Source organism: Rhinopithecus bieti, unplaced genomic scaffold, assembly GCF_001698545.2.
Source record: "Rhinopithecus bieti isolate Rb0 unplaced genomic scaffold, ASM169854v2 scaffold_7684, whole genome shotgun sequence".
Lineage (NCBI taxonomy): Eukaryota > Metazoa > Chordata > Mammalia > Primates > Cercopithecidae > Rhinopithecus > Rhinopithecus bieti.
In genome coordinates, this window is record NW_016806071.1 from 312,407 (window position 1) to 333,012 (window position 20,606).

General features: G+C 43.9%; 1 pseudogene; it reads right to left on the reverse strand.

Moving 5' to 3' along the window:
* Positions 1 to 5,922: 5,922 nt before the first annotated feature.
* On the reverse strand, positions 5,923 to 20,022 carry LOC108531247 (actin-related protein 2/3 complex subunit 3 pseudogene; annotated as a pseudogene).
* Positions 20,023 to 20,606: the final 584 nt, after the last annotated feature.

Genomic DNA, 20,606 nt, shown 5'->3' on the forward strand with positions numbered 1-20,606 from the left:
AGCTGAAAAAGTCAAGGAAGTGGATTCTCCCCTAAACCTTCTAAAAGGAACACAGTCCTGCTGACCCCTTGATTTTAGGACTTCTGACCTCTAGAACAGAAAGATAAAAATAAATTTTTGTTGTTTAAGGACTGTGTTTATGGTCATTTGTTTCAGCAGCCCTGGTGAACTTACCACTCTATTTAAAACCATCTCATTCTTATGCTCTCCTCATTCCTCATTTACCTATTGCATTTTTCTCCATAGCCCATGTCATTATCTGACTGTAATTTTTTTTTTTGAGACAGAATCTCACTCTGTGACCAGGCTGGAATGTGGTGGCGTGATCTCGGCTCGCTACAACTTCTGCCTCCTGGGTTCAAGTGATTCTCCTGGCTCAGCCCCCAGAGTAGCTGGGACTACAGGTGCACGCCACCATGCCTGGCTAATTTTTGTATTTTAGTAGAGACGGGGTTTCACCATGTTAGCCAGGATGGTCTCGATCTCTTGACCTTGTGATCCACCCACCTCGGCCTCCCAAAGTGCTGGGATTACAGGCGTGAGCCACCGCGCCCGGCCCTGACTATTATTTTTATGTTTCACATGTTTATTTGTTTATTGTCTCTTTCCTATCACTATAATAGAAGCCATGAATCGAGGACTTTTCTTCATTTACTCTCATATCTCCGGGGGCTGGAATAGTGCCTGGCACACAGCAGGAACTCAATGAACGTGTGTGGAATTAATGAATCAATGACCCTCCCCTCCTTCCCTGCATTTCCACGATATTAGAAATGAAGGGATCAGACTCTTTCCTGATGCCGTATTAATAAGTTTAATTAGCATAACAGTAATTCACTCACTCGTACCATATATGAAGCTGCCAAAGCACCTTTGCTGTGCTGCCAGATGCCCGTGCTGCACCAAGTCCATTATTGACTGAAATGATGGCTTCCTCCTGCAAACATCTGCAACTCCCTTTTCCCCCACTCTCCTGAGGCCTTGAGTTTTTACTGATTATCTCAACAGTGGGTCAGATCAGACATTTAAAGGCTGCTGAATTTTACCCATGGTCATCTAGAGAAAGAGAGTTTATATCTGCATCTACAGGCAACTTCTTTTTCTCCCTTTCTCTCAACTATTTTTTCTAGAGAGTAACAGCTCACATCTATTGGGGGCTTACTATGTGCCCCCCCCCCCCCGTAAGCTGTCCTAAGTGCTTCATATGCATGTTTTTTTAATCCTCACATCTGTGACGGAGGGGCTCCTATTTGGCCCTGTTTTGCAGATGGGAAAACTGAGTAAGGGAGAAAAAACTGATTTGCTCACAGTCATGCAGCTGGGAAGGTCTGAGCTCAGATCTGAATCCAGGCAGTCTTGTGTCAGAACTTGCCTTACTAATTTCTTTTCTTCTCTTTTTAAACAAAAGAAAGAGGTTTATTGGAGTTATAGTTTCATGTGGCTGGGGAGGCCTCACAATCATGGTGGAAGGGGAAAGGCACATCTCACATGGCAGCAGACAATAAAAGAAAGCTTATGCAGGAAAACTCACCCTTATAAACACCATCAGATCTCATGATACTTACTATCATGAGAACAGCACGGGAAAGACCTGCCCACATGATTCAATTACCTCCCACCAGGTCCCTTCCACAACACGTGGGAATTCAAGGTGAGATCTGGGTGGGGACATAGCCAAACCATATCATTCTACCCCGACCCCTCCCAAATCTCATTTCCTCACATTTTCAAAACCAGTCCTGCCTTCCCAACAGTCCCCCAAAGTCTTAACTCAGTTCAGCATTAACTCAAAAGTCCACAGTCCAAAGTCTCATCTGAGACAAGGCAAGTCCCTTCCACCTATAAGCTTGTACAATCAAAAGCACGTTAGTTACTTCCTAGATACAATGGGGGTAAAGGCATTGGGTAAATATAGCCATTCTGTATGGGAGAAATTGCCCAAAACAAAGGGCTTACAGGCCTCATGCAAGTCCAAAATCCAGCAGGGTGGTCAAATCTTAAAGCTCCAAAATGATCTTCTTTGATACCATGTTTTGCATCCAGGTCACGTTGATGCAAGAGGTAGGTTCCCATGGTCTTGGGAAGCTCTACCCCTGGTTTGCCTTACTAATTTCCACCCCTGACTTTTCTTTCAGGAGGATCCTGACAGATCACATCCTGTTTACAAAGTCTTCTTTTTTTCTCCAACCAGTCCACAGATACATTTCCCATGCATTCTCTTGGGGTTTTAAGGGGATTAATAAATAACACCCTTCTCTTCAGAATCCCAATTCAGAACTGTCTTAGTCTGTTTGTGCTGCTATAACAAAATACCATACACCAAGTAGCTTGCAAACAACAGAAATTTATTTCTCACAGTTTTGGAGGCTGGGAAGTCCAAGAGCAAGGCAGATTCATTACATGGTGAGGGTCACTTCTCGGTTCATTGATGGCCATTTTCTCACTATGAACTAACATGGTGGAAAGGGCAAGGGATGTCTCTGGCACCTTTTTTATAAGGGCACAAGTCCCATTTATGAGTAATCTTCCTCCCTGACCTAATCACTTCCCAAGAGCCCCACCTCCTAAAGCATGACACTGGGGATTAGGATTTGACCTATGAACTTGGAGGGGAGGGACACAAACATTCAGACCATAGCAAGAACTGATAGAGAGATAGAGAGGATCCAATAGGTAGAGATCAAAATTTGAGCTTCATCCTGATGAATTCCAGGTTAGAGGATGTAGCTATGGTATAACTGACGAAGCAGGCCTGTGAATACTTCAACCATACTGCTCCCTGACTCTGCTCCCCAGTCTAGACTTTGGGACACTCCACATGAAAGAACACTCTGGTCTGCAGAGCTGACACTTTTGTCCAGCATTACTGCTTCATCCTGGACAGAGACAGAGAGAGACAGGAAAAAGTCAAAGCTCCAGGTGTTAGGTTTCAGTCTTTGAACAGCACCATTCAATTGTGTTCATTTTGGGGGGCTGCTGTAACAAAACTGGGCACCTGATAGGAACAGGAACTTATTCCCTCATAGCTCTGATAGCCAGAAGTCCAAAATCAAGGTGTTAGCAGGACCACACTTCCTTGTTCAGCATCTAGTGGTTGTCAGCATTCTTTGGCTTATGGTTACATTGCCCCAGTATCTGCCTGTGTGGCCATACTGCCTTCTGTGTGTCTTCTCTCTGCATGTGTCTCAAATCTCCCTCTGCCTCTCTTTTATAAGGGTGCTTGCAATAGTGTTTAGGGCCCACCTGGATGATCCAAAGTAATCTGTTACAGAGTGAATTCCATCCCCCAAAATTCAAGTTAAAGCCCTGATGATCCCCGACCCACAGTGTGACTGTATTTGAAGATAAGGCATTTTAAAAGGTAACTAAGGTTAAATGAGGTTATATGAGTGGGGCCCTACTTTGACAGGACTGGTATCCTTATAAGAAGAAGAGACAGTAGGAGTGCCCATGTACAGAGGAATGGTCATGTGAGGACACAGCAAGAATGTAGCCATCTTCAAGTCAAAGACAAGTCTTCAGAGAAACCAGCCTTGTCAGCCCCTTGATCTTGGACATCCAGCCTCTAGAACTGCGAGAAAAAAAATTTCTGTTGTTTAAGTCCCACAGTCTGTGGTATTTTGTTACAGAAGTCCTAACAGACAAATAATACCTCTTTATCTTGGAATCCTTAATCACACGGCAAAGACCCCTTTCCCACATAAGGTAACATTTACAAGAGCCAAGGATGAGGACTTAATATGTTTGAATTGCTATTATTCAACATACACTGAAAATCATGAACACAAGCCGTTAACTCATATCTCCTCCTGGGGAGGAGTGGATAAGGAGAGAGACAAGAGGTGAGGGCTGTGGTTACTTGCTGATCTAGTTGTAGTCCAGGGAATATGAGGAGCAGGCGGTGAATGCTCCCCCAAGTGCCACCCACAAACCACTGGTGCACCAAAAGTTTTCTGTTTATTTATATCCATTTGGAGAACTCCTAACCTGATGTCTGACATAGTAAGTACTTAATAAATAATAGGTGCCCTCCCTGATTAAGCCCATTCCTGAAAATCTGCTGAGCCAGATCGTCTTTCTCCAGCACATTCACAACCACTTCCCCTTTTCAGCACACAGGCTCTGCCCACCAAATCACAAAAATGGAGGTGAGAAGACCTAGTAGAGTCTGATATACGAATCTTGCCACAGAGTCAGAAATCAAGGCGGTAAATGACCAAGGCTGGAATCTACCTCCAACAGGATCACAATTGCTGAATCAGCAAATAAACGTTTTTTGAACCTGGTACTTGGCACTTGGCATTGTGCCATTGATAGTAAGTCAAACAGACATGGTCCCCAGCCTGTAGCAATCCAAAGTCTAAGACAGACAGGATTGATCTGCCTAGGCATGGTAAGAACAGGGCAATAGCTGTCATGTATTAACAAGGGGAGACCTGTTACAAGCTTGTGTTTGTAACACCCAAAGCACAGATTAAGTAGAAATTGCCTTTAAGTGAGTTTCTGGGAGGCTTATACATTGCACAAGGAGAGGAGCGAGTTTTTAGTTTTTCCTGGCATAGGGACTGACTGAAATCAGGAGTGGGATCAATTATTAGTTCTGCTTCAGCCTCAGTACCCTTTCTCCCACCCCACCTTCCAAAGTAGCCTATATAAGAATGGTGGGAATTCTGTAGATTTTGGGGAAACAAATGAACCATATTTTTTAACATCTGCTATGAGCAAAGCACTAGGCAAGCTAGAAAACACGAAGCAATATAGACTCGGCAACCAACAAGAGCATGTTGAACTGCTAAGTCGGTGTCATGGGTGCAAATAAATAGCTGATCTGCTAGCCATGTGGCCAGAACCAAAAAAAAAAAAATACAAACCCAGGCATCCAGTCCTATATGTAACGTTCAGTGCTTTATCTGTGTTATCGCTACCCACGAATTAGGTAGTATCATCTCCACCTTAAAAATGAGGCTGGGAGACTCAGAATGACCATCACGAGCAACTGCCATTTGTTGAGCTCTTACTGCATGCTAAGTAATTTCAGTCCATCATGTCAGGTCCCTGTGTGGTAATGCAGTAGTTAAGGAAGCAGACTCAGGAAGCCAGACTGCCTGGTTCAAATCCCAGCTGTACCCCTTGACAGTGGGGTAACTACGGGAGAGTTACCCCCGTGTGCTTCAGTCAAGTTGTTGGAAAAGGGATAATAATACTACCTAGTTTAGAGGATTGTTAAAAGGACCAAAGGAGTAAGTACATATAAAGCAACAGTACCTATCCCATGGAGGGCACTTGGCAGACACTAGTAATCTCTGGAATAGGTATTTTTTTAATGTTAGAAATTTCTGGACCGGGCGCGGTGGCTCAAGCCTGTAATCCCAGCCTTTGGGAGGCCGAGACGCGGATCACGAGGTAGGAGATCGAGACCATCCCTGGCTAACACAGTGAAACCCCATCTCTAGATAAAAAATAACAAAAAACTAGAGCGGCGACGTGGCGGGCGCCTGTAGTCCCCAGCTACTCGGAAGGCCTGAGCAGGAGAATGGCGTAAAACCCCCCCCCCCCCTGAACCCGGACAGCGGAGCTTGCAGTGAGCCTGAGATCCGGCCACTGCACTCCCAGCCTGGGCCGGCAGAGCCAGACTCCGTCTCAAACCCAAAAAAAAAAAAAAAAAAAAAAAAAAAAGAAATATTTCTTCCAATTATTACTTATTAAGCACCAGCTTAATACTGCAGAAAATTTCAGATCAACCCCTTTGATAACTCACTTTCTTTTCCCCCACCCCAAATTCTTGATCAAAAGTTTTTCCAAGTAAAGACATGCTCTTCTCTCTTCTGTATAAAACTTTATGAAATAAAGGCAAAAGGTTGTGTACATCTTAATGGAAAATGCTGCCCAGCGCTCTGGAGATGGCGGCTGCCCTAGCTCTCTTCACTGTCCAGGTCCTGAAAGATTCTTGTTCATGAACTGTCTCTTCACAAAGCAAGTCCACCACTTGCTGCGTTTACTATTCTGAGGGTCAAAAACTTTCTCACAAAGTCTCAGTCCAGTCTCTTGCCTTAGCTATCGTAAATAGGCTCTCATCACTTCATTTTCCTGTTTGTTTTCAGGTTTGGCATAAATTGCATTAAGTGGAAAATGAGGCTCTCCAGAAATGGGAAAATTAGTAATTCCCAATGTATACATTTCTTTCTTACCTTGGATTTTGGAGTTGTACTTTTGGAGTTTCTTCAAACACTCAGAAATGTAGAGAGTTATATATATCAAGGTCCTATCAGCTTCATTCTTAATTTCATAGTTTTTGAAGAAGACATTGGCCTTGAAGTAACAGATGGCTTCATCCACAATATCTGTACCTTTTGTCTCTCTGGGGGCAGGTCCTTTGAATTGGCTTCTGATGGGTAACAGTGCCATGTTTCCAGTGAGTTTGGTGTCAGGGCCCATGAGAGAAGAGTGGTAAGCCAGCATCTTGGCAGCACCTGGGTTTCAACCCAGAGGATCAGGAACGCTAGAATAGGTATTTTCAGAGAGAGGTAGCTGAGGCTTTGGAGGCTTATTAATGCCCAAGGACACACAGATAATAAGAGGAGGGAGCTAGGACACGAAGCTGCCGCCTCTCTCACAGCTAATACATGGGAGAGCCAAGCTTCATACTCCAACTCTACTATGCCATACAGACATGCCTTGACCGGTGTCCTGTCCCACAGATTGTTGGTGGTAAACCTGGGATTAGAACACAGGCTAGCTCTAAGTTTCTCTCCTCAAATTCCCCTTCTCAAATCCCCTTCTTATCTCGGCCCACTCTGGCTTTCCCCAGATAAGACCCTCCTAGCATGGTGAGCTCTTGAGGCCCTGCTTCTAACCACATGAATAACCAGCACTCTCGTGACCAAAGCTGCCATCAGAGCCCTTGGAGACCTGCTCTGACTTTCTGCAACTCAGCTTTGATGTTTTAAAATTACCAACCGTTTTGAGAAATATGCAAAAAACATGGTGCTAAATATGTATAATATACAGAGAAATGACAGGTCGTTGCTCTCAAAATTTTATTAGTTAGTAGAGGAGATAAGCAGGTACCCAAATAACAGAAGCATGAGTAAGGTTGGAAGGGGAATTGGAAGGGGCTGAGTATGGGGGGACAAGCCTACCCTTCCATGGGCTCCTAGTTCTGCTGTGGGATGTTTGGGCTCACAGAGCCTCCGGGTCTGGGGAGAGTGGGAAACAGGCTGCTTTTCAGTTCCAGTCCTGTCCCCTTAGGAGCTGGAGCATGCTGGGACCACTAGGGACCTCCCTTTAAGACTTCTGAATGGCTTCAAGGACACTGGAGTCACAGAACAACGCCATTTGGCAGATGGCGGAGGCTGCCTCAGGGAAGGAGAAAGGCTGTTTCTGATGCCAAGCCAGAGATAGAAAACATTTTCTCTGAGTTAGAGAACGGGAAATGTGCCCTGATCTGTTCGGAAGCAGCAAATTGGCCCAATATCCCTGTACTTCCTCATCATTTGTAGGTCATAGCCCCATTTGAACTGTGGACCAGTGCTGCAGAAAAAAGAACCTGGGCTCATACGACACATTGCATAACTCCTATAGTTTCTCAGATGCTTTAAAAGCCATCTATGGATTCCCAGGGGGTCCACAAACCCAAGGTTAAACATCCCTACATGAGGTGGTTTTTAAAAATGTCTGCAAACAGAGGAATTTTTAGGGCAGTGAAGCTGTAACGGTGGATACATGTTATTATGCATTCCCATGAAATGTACAACATCAACAGTGAATGCTGATGTCAACTATAGACTTTGGGTGATGATGCATGGGGGGGGTTCATCAATTGTAACAATTGTAACAAATTGCAACAAATGTATCAATTGTAATAAATGCACCATTCTGGTGGGGGGATGTTAATAATAGGGGAGGCTGTGCACGTGTGGGAGCAGGAATTACATGGAAAACCTCTGTATCTTCTCAGTTTTGCTGTGCACCTAACACGGGGCTCTAAAAAATGAAGTCAGCCAGGCATGTTGGTTCACACCTGTAATCGCAGCACTTTGGGAGGCCAAGGCAGGAGGATCACTTGAGCTTAGGAGTTTGAGACCAGCCTGGGCCACAAAGTGAGAAGGTGAGACTTTATCTCTCACAAAAAAAATTTTAAAAACTTAGCCAGGTGTGCTGGTGCACACCTATACTACAGACCCAGCTACTTGGGAGGCTGCGGCAAGAGGATCAGGATCATTTAAGCGCAGGAGTTTAAGGCTGCAGTGAGCTGTGATGGCACTACTGTACTCTAGCCTGGGTGACAGAGTGAGACTCTGTCTCAAAAAAATAAATAAATAAATAAATATATGTATATATACAAACATACACACACACATATACATACGTATGTGTATAATAAAGTCTGGTTTTTGTTTTGTTTTGTTTTGTTTTAAGAGACAGTGCCTCACTATTTTGACCAGGCTGGTTTCAAACTCCTGGGCTCAAGTGATCCTCCCACCTCAGCCTCCCAAAGTGCTGGGATTACAAGGTGAGCCACTGCACCTGGCCGAAGTCTGTTTTTAAAAACAGTGGTGGCAAATTATTTGATACTCCTCCCATTCAAAGATAAAGTCTATGCCCCTCATCTTGAATCTGAGCAAGCTTGTGACTGCTTCTACCAATAGACCTTGGCTTCCAAAGCTAGTTCATAAAAATCTACACAGCTTCTACCTGGTTCACTTAGTCTCGCTTCAGGGATACTCCTCTCAGAATTCAGCTCCATGCCAGATGGAGAGGCCACATGGAAGCACTGTGTAGGCAGTCCCAGCTGAGCCCAGCTTCTATGGGTTGAACTGCATCTCCCTAGAAATGTTAAAGACCTAATCCCCAGTATCCGTGAATGTGACCTTATTCAGAAACAGGGTCTTTGCAGATGATCAAGTGAGGATAAGGTCATTAAGGTGGGCCCTAATCCAAAATGACTGGAGTCCTTATGAAAAAAGAGGATGTAGGCACAGAGACAACACACACACAGAGAAAGAATATCATGTGGAAATTGAAGGCAGAGATCAAGGTGACTCCTCTATAAGCCAAGGAATGCCAAAGGTTGCCAGCCAATGACCAGGAGATAGAAAAGAGGCAAGAAACAGACTGTTCCTCCCTGACCTCAGAAGAAATCAACTTGGCCAACACTTTCATCTTAGACTTCCAGCATCCAGAACTGTGGATAATAAATTTCTGTTGTTTTAAGCCACCCAGTTTGTGGTACTTCATTATGAAAGCCTTAGGAAGCTAACTCACCATCCTAGGAGTGATTCCTGCCCAGATTCCAGTGCAAATGAAGATCTTACCTCAGAAGAGCATGCTGCAGAATCCAGACATTTGAGTCCCCTGCAGCCATTCACGTCTTTCCAGCTGAAGTCACAGACATCTTACGGGGGAGGCAAGCCATGGCTACTGTGCCCAGATTGAATTTCCAACCCACAGAATCCACGAACTTAATAAAATGGTGGTAGTTTGAGGCCACTAAGTGTAGGGTTGTTTGTTACTCAGCAGTGGTTAACTGGAACACTACTTAAAACTCTGACCTCTGACCAAGCGGAATTACGTCCTCTTCCTTCCTTATCTGCAAAGGGGGATGGCCTAATTATTTAAACTAAATGTCCAGGGTAATGACATCATAGAAAGTGAGAATTAGAAGGAAACTTGATACTCCCATTTAAGCAAAAACAAATTACCCACAGTCCCAGCTTCATTCAAATCAAACAGCTTTCATTTTTCCCTTTCAATCCTTGTGCATACATAATTTGCACATAGTTTATTCAAGATTCATTCAACATAGTTAAAATCAGAGTAGACGTAATTTTGGAGTCTGCTTTTTCCACTTGCAATTTATCATAGCATTTCAATGTTGCTATATAGTCTTTATATTACTTTAATTGCAAAAATTTTCAGAAGCGTTTGTACTTTAATTTACTCAATCATTGTCTTTTTGAACAACATAGAAATTTTGATGTGAATCTTCTTTAACTGCAATATTTTAATTATTGTTCTAAATTAGGGGTCAGTAAATTATGACCTGTGAGCCAAACTACCCACCCTATTTTTCTACTGCCTGTGAACTAGTAAGTTTCTTAAGTTTTAAATGATCAAAAAGATATAAAATAATAATATTTTAACACACTAAAAAATTATGTGAAATCCCTAATCCAGTGTTTATAAAGTTTTGTTGGAACACAGCCATGCTCATTTATTTACATGTTGTCTGTGATTGCTTTCACAATACAATGGCAGAGTTGAGTGCTTGCAACAGAAACAGTGACCCACAGAGACTAATATAATTACTATCTGGCCCTTTACAGAAAACATTTGTCAACTCCTATCCTTAATTTACATCAAACCACATGCCTCAGAGGTTCCAACCTGTCCTTGGGTTCCTTCATGATTTTGGCCTTCCAGCCCCCACAATCACATAAGCCAATTCCTTGAAATCAGTCTCTTTGTATATATTAGCTCCTGGTTCTGTTTCTCTGGAGAACCCTGACCAACACAGCATCTAACATGCTTTTGTAGAATTAATAAAGCTGTAGTGAAGGAGAAAGATCCTGAATGTTCAGGAGTGCTGCTGGGCTGTGAGGGTTTGCCTTAGATGAGCCAAGCACACTATGCACATGGAAAGATCATGAGCTTGGAGTCTGATTCAGTTTGAGCACAAGGAATGGAAATCCACTCAGACTAGGCAGAGGTGAAGACTTGTTGGAAGGATACAGAGATGCTCCCAGAATCCAAGGGCAGGAAGCAAAGCAGGGTCTCACAGGACTCAGACGTCACCAGGTGGCTTCTCTTTCATCTCTTCGGTTCTGAGACTACAGAGTCCCTCTCTCTTTCCACATATCCCTTGTTCTCTCCAATGGAAGGCCAAGTTTTTCTGCTCACCCACAGACCAACATGGCCTTAGGACTCTGTGGCATCACCGCTACCTCGACCTTCATTGTCTAACTGACTCCATTTCTCAGTCCTCCAATTATAAACTCCCAGGACAGAGATCTAATTGCCAGGAGCCTGTCATATACCCCTGCCCACAGCAATAGGCAGCCAAGGGTCATGTGGCATAAACATGACCACCTTCCCCATCACCCCTAATTAAGTAGAGGATGAGGAAGAGTGTCCATTTCACAAAAAGAGTGCTCCAAAATATGTCTACTGCAGACCTGATACCACCCTATCTTAGTCTGCTGCGGCTGCTGTAGCAAATACCACAGATAGGGTGGCTTAAATATAAATTTCTTTCTCACCGTTCTGGAGGCTGGAAGTCCAAGATCAAGGTCCCGGAAGGGTCACATTCTCCTGAGGCCTCTCTTTTTGGTTTGCAGACAGCCACTTTCTTGCTGTGTCCTCACACGGCCTTTCTTCTATGCATGCGCATTCCTGGGGTCTCTTTCTCTCTTTACAAGGACACCGGACATACTGGATTAGGGCCCCATCCTAATGGCCTCATTTAATCTTCATTACCTCTTTAAAAGCCTTCTCTCCAAATACAGCCACACATCAAGTACTGGGGGTCAGGGCTTCAACACATGAATTCTGGGGGGCACGTATGATGGTGAGTTTGATGTGCCACTTGGGCTAGGCTGCAGTAGTCCGTTATTCAGGCACCTTTGATGGCATGCCCCTTCAGCCAGGTACCTCAGTAATTTACTTTTTTAAAAAGTGGGAACAATATTGCCTCATATAATTCGTGTGCAGACTGGAAAAGGGGATGAGTATAGAACATAAATGATAGCCATTATGATCATTATTTTTTCTCCCAAACAGGCAGGCAGGGCACCCACTTCTTGTGCTTCTGAACCACTCTTGCTTTGCGTCGGATGGCTTTGCTCTTGCCCTCTTCTGCCTTGGGTTAATCACGGTGTATTCACACCTTACATGGGATAAGTAGGGTATTTTAAACATCAATTTTATTATCCAGTTATGTTAATGGTCCGTGAAATAACATGTGAAGAGCCCATTAAACATTGTGAAAGAGTTTCCATTTCATAAAAATGAGGGAATAATAAGAGAGGCCAGTGTAATTCATTGCTGAGCGGGGGAAAGGCTGACTTTCATCTTCAGATGCCCTTCTAAGAGAAACAACTTTCATAACTTAGAACTCAGCATTTCAAAAGAATTTGGGGAATGGCTGACCCTTCTAGGCATTCACCAGCAGGATGTTTCTGACCAAGAAATAATTTAAAGTGTATGGAAAGAAACACAGGAATGACATTTAATAGTTTGTAGTTGAGATGAATTTTGATCTAAAATGTTAATTTTTTTCTTTCAACCAACTCTATCCTACTCTCTGAGTCCTACTTCGTTGCACAACCACAGTCTGTCAGTCTTGTGTATAACCTGCTTAGAAAAGGCTGAAAGGTAATTGCATAAACAACTTCCACCTAGATCCTCCTCCTGTTCTGAGCCTAATAGCAGCCCTGCCCCCAAGCTCCAGGAACCTCAGGAACAATGGACTCTAATCCATGCATGAATCTCTGACGGCCATCTCTTCGTTTCTTCAGACTGTTTTATGTCATAGGTTTGTAGATTTCCTGGAATACTTTCCACACTTGGCTTCTAAGACGTCACACTCTCCTGAATTTCCTTGTACTTCCTGGGCCAGTACTTCTCAGGAACCTTTGCTGACTTCTCCACACCTCCTCGATCCTTATCATTGGAGACCTCAGGAGTGGGGTTTGGACTTCTCTTCTTCTTTTTCTATAACAATCCCTTACATCCAGTCTTACGGTTGTAAATGCCATCTATAAGCTGCCACCTTCTAGATCTAGCTCTCGCCTGGACTCTAGACTCATATATCAGCCATCCACTAAAGTGCCTAACAGGCATTTGGAATGTAACTTTCCCAAAATCAAATTCCTGATCTTCCTCCAAAACCTGCTGCATCTACACTATTTCCCATCTTAATATCAACCGCATCCTTGCAGTTGCTCAAGCCAAGAGTTCTTCACTTCATTCATTTTTCTTTTCATTCTTATCTCTCAATCCGACAGCAAATCCTGTCAAGTCTACCTTCATCATGTACCTTGAGACTTGCCACTGTTTACCACCTTCACACTGCTGGGATCTTGGTCTAAGCTACCATCATTTCTCATCTTGACTTTTTTTTTTTTTTTTTTTAATAGAGATGGGTCATGTCATGCTGTGCAGGCTTGGGTGCAGCAGCTATTCACAGATGTGATCATAATGCATGATAACCTCGAACTCCTGGCTGGAGTGGCCCTCCCGCCTCAGCCTTCATCTTGACTATTGCTCTGCCTTCGTTCCATCTTAGACTATTCTTTACCCAGTAGTCAGAGAGATCCTTTAGATCATAATCAGACCGTGTTGCTCCTCTACTCAACTCATCAATGGCAGCCATTTCCCATAGAGCAAAAGCCAGAATCTGTCCAGGGACTTCCGGGCCCTGCAGGATTGGGCCTCCCTGCCATCTATTCTCTCACTTCATCTCCTCCTCTCCCCTCCTTCAGTCACTCTAGTCACATTCACCTTTTTGCTGTTCCTCCACCCATGCCGGGCATGCCCCTGTCTCATGTATTTACTGTTTCACCAACCTGGAAGACATTTTCCCCAGGCAGCCACATGGCTGGTTTCCTTACTTCCTTTTAAGGCTTTGATGAAATGTCACCTTCTTTGTGTGGCTTTCTCTGGCCATGCTATTTAAAATGACAGCCAACTTCCCAATCTGTACCAGTACTTCCTGTCCCCCTTCCCTGCTGCGTTTTCTCTGAGGCCTTGGTCATCATTCGACACTCTAAATGTTTTCTTGTATGTTCTGTTTATCTCTGTCTCAACGCTGGAACCCCAGGAGGGCAGGGCTTTGTCTATTTTGCTCACTTCTGTATCTCTAGCACCCAAAACAATTGAATCTGTTGTACGAATATACAAATGATTGTTCCTGCTGGAAATTTTTCAAACCACCTCACATTACAGCTGAGAAAACTGAGGCTAAGCCAATGACGGTTTGCCAAATATCACATAATTTGTTAATGGCAGAGTTGAGAGTAGAGACCAGTTTTCCTGACTCAGAGTATAGCCTTCCATCAAGTAAAACATCCTCTATCTTCTATCCAAATGGATTTTACAATTTTGTGGAACATAAATCACAGTTTCAAATTTCTCTCTAATCATGATACCCAGCACAATTCAAAGTAATTATACATGATGTTTAAAAATATTAATTTCAGGGTCACTGAACCAGTGACAAATCCAAATAGTTAAGAGTATTAGGAAAGAACTTGTGTTTCCTTAACTTTTATTTTAGGTTCAGGGTTACATGCGCAGATTGGTTATATAGGTAAATTGCATGTTACGGGAGTTTGGTATACAGATTAGTTCATCACCCAGGTCATAAGCATAGTACTTGATAGATAGGTTTTCGATCCTCACCCTCCTGCTACCTTCCACCCTCAAATAGGCCCTGGTGCCTATTGTTCCCTTCTTTGTGACCAAGTGTACTCAGTGCTTAACTCCCACTTATAAGTGAAAACATGCAGTATTTGGTTTTCTGTTCCTGTGTAAGTTTGCTTCGGATAATGGCCTCCAGCTGCATCCATGTTACTGCAAAGGACATGATCTCATTCTTTTTTATGGCTGCATAGTATTCCCTGGTGTATATGTACCATATTTTCTTCTTAGTCTACCATTGATGGGCATTTAGGTTGATTCCACATCTGTGAATAGTACTGCAATGAACATACACAGAATGCGTATTTAGGGTAGAACGATTTATATTCCTTTGGGTATACCCAGTAATGGGATTGCTGGGTCAAATGATAGCTCTGTTTTAAGTTCCTTGAGAAATCAGCAAACTTCTTTCCACAATAGTTAAACTAATTTACATTCCCACCAGCAGTGGATAAGCATTCCTAAAGGGACTTTTTCCCACTGAGTTTTAGAGTACAAGTGACTGATTCCTGAGCCAGTTTCTAATATAGATGATAGTAATACCAATGACAGCCACCATGAGAGTGCCCACCAAATGCCAGGTCCTTAACGTATACTACTGCATTTAATTTTTACAACAACCTCTAAGGAAGATATTATTGTTATTCCCATTTTACAGATAAATAAATTGAGGCACAGTGAGGTTAAGTAACATGTCCAACTCCACATAATTAATGAAAAGCAGAGATGGGGTTCGAGGTCATATTTGTCTGACTTGAAGCCCATGTTCTGAACCACTGCCCTGTACTGTTTCCCATCCATATGTCCAAATGGACAAAAACTTTCAAAGGCCACTCAGCAAGGAGTACTTGATTCCGAGTTTTCTATGACAGCCTAAGTCCTGTTATTTCATTCTGGGTGCAGAGCACATGGGAAACTACCATTGCCCCCTGGGAGGTAGCCCTTCTGGTAATCCCTGTGCCATCTGGAAAATACTGACTGCAAAGCAAAACCTCTCACCGCTAGCTTAAGCAACTAAATATTAGGAAGTCCACATGAAATAGAGAGAAGAGCACAGAACTCTTCACTTTTCACGGGGGAGTGCATAGACCCAGGATAGGAGAGGATTGGCGGGAAGTGAATGAACTACCATTCATTAAGGTATCAACGGTTGTGCTAGGCTCTTATCAGATATTATTTTGTTTATTCCTTATAACAACCTTTTGAAGTGACTATCACTGCAGTATTCTTTTTCTACAGATGAGAAAACAGAAGTTGAAAGATATATCTTGGCCGGGCACGGTGGTTCATGCCTGTAATCCCAGCACTTTGGGAGGCGGAGGCAGGCAGATTACCTGAGGTCAGAAGTTTAAGACAAGCCTGGACAACATGGTGAAATCTGTCTCTACCAAAAATACAAAAATTAGCTGGGCATGGTGGTGCATGCCCATAATCCCAGCTACTTGGGAGGCTGAGGCAGGAGAATCACTTGAACCTGGGAGGTGGAGGTTGGAATGAGCTGAGATGGTTCCACTGTACTCCAGCCTGGGCGACAGAGCAAGACTCCATTTCAAAAAAAAAAAAAAAAAAAAAATTGTTGAACAAGGTCATCCAGCTATCAGAAGAGGAAGGTTTTGAACACAGATGAACATGATTTCAAAGCCAGCAGACATTCCCTTATCTCTGCTGAGCAAGCCAACTTTTTGAGCCTCAGTTTCCTTGTATGACAGGAGAAGGTTGTTATCAGAGGTTCTCAAAGCTTTAACAGTCTATTGCTCCAGTTTTCACCTAGCAGGCACAAAGACTTTTAAAGGCCTTTAGGTTGATGGAAAAATGAAAGTCATTGCCATTTCCTAACAGGGAAGACAGGCATGACAATGAGTAATTGGTTTAGTCTAATTGTGATGTATACACTGATAAAAGCATGTATAAAACACAAAAGGATGGAGTGATTCATACTCTCTTGGTGGGCAACACAAACCCTGCCAGACCTTTCAGTTCATAGAAGTGAAGTCACCCAGAGAGAGCCCCCAGCTGCCATCTTTCTTCAATTGCCAAGCCAGCAGCAACCATTCCCGTCCCGCCTGTCATCGTGCCCCCCTCCTTTCTCCCAGCTGCCAAGGAGCAGATTCTACAGAAATGGGTCATGGGATTGGAGCATTTGGAAGGTGAGAGGATGGAGGAATAAGAACATATTATAAAGCACCATTAATGATGCCAAAGTGCAGTGAACTTCGGGCAGGTTGCTGGTGAAGGGAAGATGGCCAGGGCAGGACCCAGGGGTACAGAAAGTGTATTGGCAAGAGAGCACTAATGCGCAACTGTAGGTACTTCCCAAGCAAGTCTTGAGACGGTCAGATGTCAGAGCCAGGGAGCTTGGTGAAGTCAAGAAGGGGAGATGGGAGAACTGACAAAGCAAAATAAGATACCAGCCATGATGCTAAACTTGTAGCAAAATATCCTTTTATGAAGATCCTAGTGGCCTGTGCTAAGTTGAGGTCATGTCTAAAAGAATCAATGCTGAGTGTCTGTGGGACTATGGGCCTCTTTTACAACTGGGGATGCAAATGTTGGCAAACACACCCTTTTCTCATACCCTTTGGGATGCTTACAGAACAGTGGTGTCAACAGTTGGGTCTGTGCTGGAAGTTCAGTCAACATTTATGCAGTGGAAGAATGACAACGAAGCATCAGTTCCATGGGCTTACCTATCTAGAGGGCCATTTGTGTTCTTATCTTGGAATAGACAGTGTGTTTGGAATTCTGTTGGTTGCCAGGACATTGTCCAGTGAGGCTTAAAGAAAGGGAAGAATTTTATTCCTGAAAGGTGTGTCCCTGGTCCACTTTTTCAGAGAAGGACCCCTCTGAGTCTCTCCTTCCCATGGTATGGGCAGAAAGCTGGTATGAGGAACACATGCATACGGGGGATAGAGACAAAATCTGTTTGATTTTAAAAATAGATTTGATTGTGTGACTCACATTTAAGTTCACTCCACCACATTCTGGGCGATTTCTGTATATGTTGGTATCAGCAGGAAGCAGAAACACTTAAATGATGTGAAAAATACCTTAAGGATTAAAGAAGAAAGCCTGATCCAGCAGATCAGGGGAACTGATAGAAGCCAGATGACCAGAACACGCAAGGAAGGGGCCCCAGCTGGCCTGCAGCCCTGCATTCTCCCAGGGAGACCTGGTACGGCTTCACCTCTGTGGCTGGCAGGCCCTTCCAAGTGGCCTGGCCTCTGCGCTTGAGCTCAGGAATGAAATTCTCCTTCTCAAGAAGGCCCAAACGGCATATCCTTCAAAGCTGGAACAACCCAGGAATATGTCAACAACTCTTTTTCAATCTACAACCCCAGGCCACAAAAGCCCAACCTTCCATCTTGGTGTTACTGACATGTCCCCATTGAGAGAGTTAAGATTCATCATTGGTTTACCTTGGGTCATCCCATTTCATAACGAACTGTATTTGTTTTCTAGGGCTTCCATAGTGAAGTATCACATACTGAGTGGCTTAAATCAGAAATTTATTCTCTCATAGTTCTGGAGGCTGGAAGTCTGAGCTCTAGGCGTTGTCAGGACTTTGTCCCCTCTGAAGGTGCCAGAACAGGACTGAATTAGTTCCAGACCTCTTCCAGCTTTGAGTAGTTCCTCTGCAGGTGTCAGCATTACTCCAGTCTTCATGTGGTGAAGACTGTTCCCATTTGTATGTGTTTGTGTTCAAATTTCCCCTTTCTATTTAGGGCCCACCCTACTCCTCCAGTAGGACCTCATCTTAACTTATCCAATTACATCTGCAACGACCCTTTTCCCAAATAAGGTCACAGTCTGCAGTACTGGGGGTCAGTCAACTTTGGTTGAAAATTCAACATACAAGTTTGGGGTGGGGTGGGGTGGATAAATTTAACTTGTAACAAGAACATTGAATTTATCTCCTGGTTTGAGAAATTATTTAAAATTCATAAGATAAACCCACCATAATAAAAAAATTGGGGTTCTGCTTAAAGAGAGAATAAATGTGGCACAAGGTCTTAGTAATAAGAAAGATACAGGGAAAGTCACAGACTCTAGGGTATCAGTAAAAGAACAACCCAGTCCTTCCTCCTTGCACTCCTGGGTAAAGGTAACAAACATCATCAGTGTCTTTAACAAAAAGGGAGGGTTAAACTGCACATTTTGAAACAGGGGCTAAGTGTAAGAGTCAGCAAACTGTGGCCTGTGGGTCAAATCTAGCCCTCCATCTGTTCAATAAAGTTTTATTGAAACACAGCCTCACCCATTTGTTTACATATTGTCTGTGGCTGCTTTTGCACAATAGCAGCAGAGCTGATTTGTTGCGATAGAGACCATGTGACCCACAAAGCCCAAAACATTTACTATCCAGTCCTTTACAGAAAAACTTTACCAACATCTGGACTAATACAAGGCAATGCTCAGAAAAACAACAATCCTAGAGAAAAGGGAAATTCTAAGGCCATTCTAACACAGCATGGCCATGAGGGAGCATCTGAGGCCTGGGGACTGGCAGGAAGGGTTGGATAGAGCTCATGAGGATGGTACTGCCTTCCTCAAATAGGCAGAGGAGCAAGCTCTGCAAAGGCTAATTCTTGGGGAACAAGTATTCCAGGTCAGCAGACGCTAGGTTCCCTCTCTTTCCAGCCATGGAAGTGTAGCAATGGTCTATTATTCCCTAAGGCAAGGCAATTCTCTGCTAGTTACAAAATCCTTTTGCCTGGGGGATCTAGTGTCTAATAAAACAACTCACCCAATCAGGATTTGGAAAGAGGAGTCTGGCCCTTTTGGCCCTGTGTCTTCCTGAAAGTTCTGAGTCCTACACACTTCAGGGCAATGGTTCTGAGCCCACTGCGGTGGTGCACGGGGGCGGTTCTCAAAGGCGCTTTCCCCAGTCCTTTGGGAAACAAGAAAATAAAGTGGAGTTTTCATCACATTATTTTATTCCATTTGCAATGCTATCCTTTATTCTGAACCATGTCCTCCACCTTCGGAGTTCAAGCATGGCACATTTGCCGTGAAATAGTGGTGAAAGTGGTTGATCACCGATTATTTATTTTCTCTTATCCTCGTTGGACCAAATAAAAAAGTTGCCAGTCCAACTTACTTTTTGTTTTTCCTTCTGAAAATGTATAAGCCCTAAATATTCAAACATCTGGGAAGCATGACTCCGGGCAGGGCCAGCCTTCCCTGTGTGGGGCACCCACCATGGAGAATGGATGACTCAGGTGACTTTTCTCTAGCAAATGCACTGCTCAGAATGGCTGGAAATTCCCTTTCCCTTCTGTGTGGTCGCCCCTGTGCCTGTAAGTCACAGACACCCAACTGGAGTTAGCTGACGCCAAAAAAGGAAAATAGCTCACACAATCGAACTGCTGAAGAGACAGGGGCAGAGTGGGCTCTGGGCCCCCATGAACCCAGCTCTCCAGGCCCCCTGGACCTCTATGTCCATGTCCTGTCTCCTGTTCTTTCTCTCCTCTATCATCATTTTCTCTGAAGCACAGGCATGGCTGTTAGCAGCCCCCGGCTTACCTCCCTGCAGCTCCCTGAAGGGAGAGAAAAAATGGTGGGTTCTAGTCTGCTTTGGCTGAAAAATCCCAGGTAGAGGCATTGGTTGGCCTGGCTTGAATTACATACCTGTAGGGCAAAGGACCATTGTGACCCAGATAGTCTGATGCCCCCTCCCTGCCCCAGGGTCTTTATGTCTCCTTCTCAGTGAGGCGTTCTTTGGCCACCCACTTAAATTGTACCCCTCAACCCCCAAGAAATCCCTGTCTCTCTTTATCCTACTCTATTTTTTCCCATAGCGTTTGTCATCTTCTGACATACTAACTTGGTAATATTTCTGTCTAGCTCCTCCCACTATAATGTAAGCTCCAAAAGGCAAGGATTATTGTCTGTTTTGCTTATTAATATACCCTAGTGTTGGCCAGGCACGGTGGCTCACACCTGTAATCCGAACACTTTGGGAGGGTGAGGTGGGGGGATCACTTGAGGTCAGGAGTTCGAGACCAACCTGATCAACATGGTGAAACACCATCTCTACTAAACATATAAAAATTAGCCGGTGTGGTGGCATGTGCCTATAATCCCAGTTATTCAGGAGGCTGAGACATGAGCACAATCACTCAACCTGGGAGGCAGAGGTTGCAGTGAACTGAGATCACGCCACTGTATTCCAGTCTGGGAAACAGAGT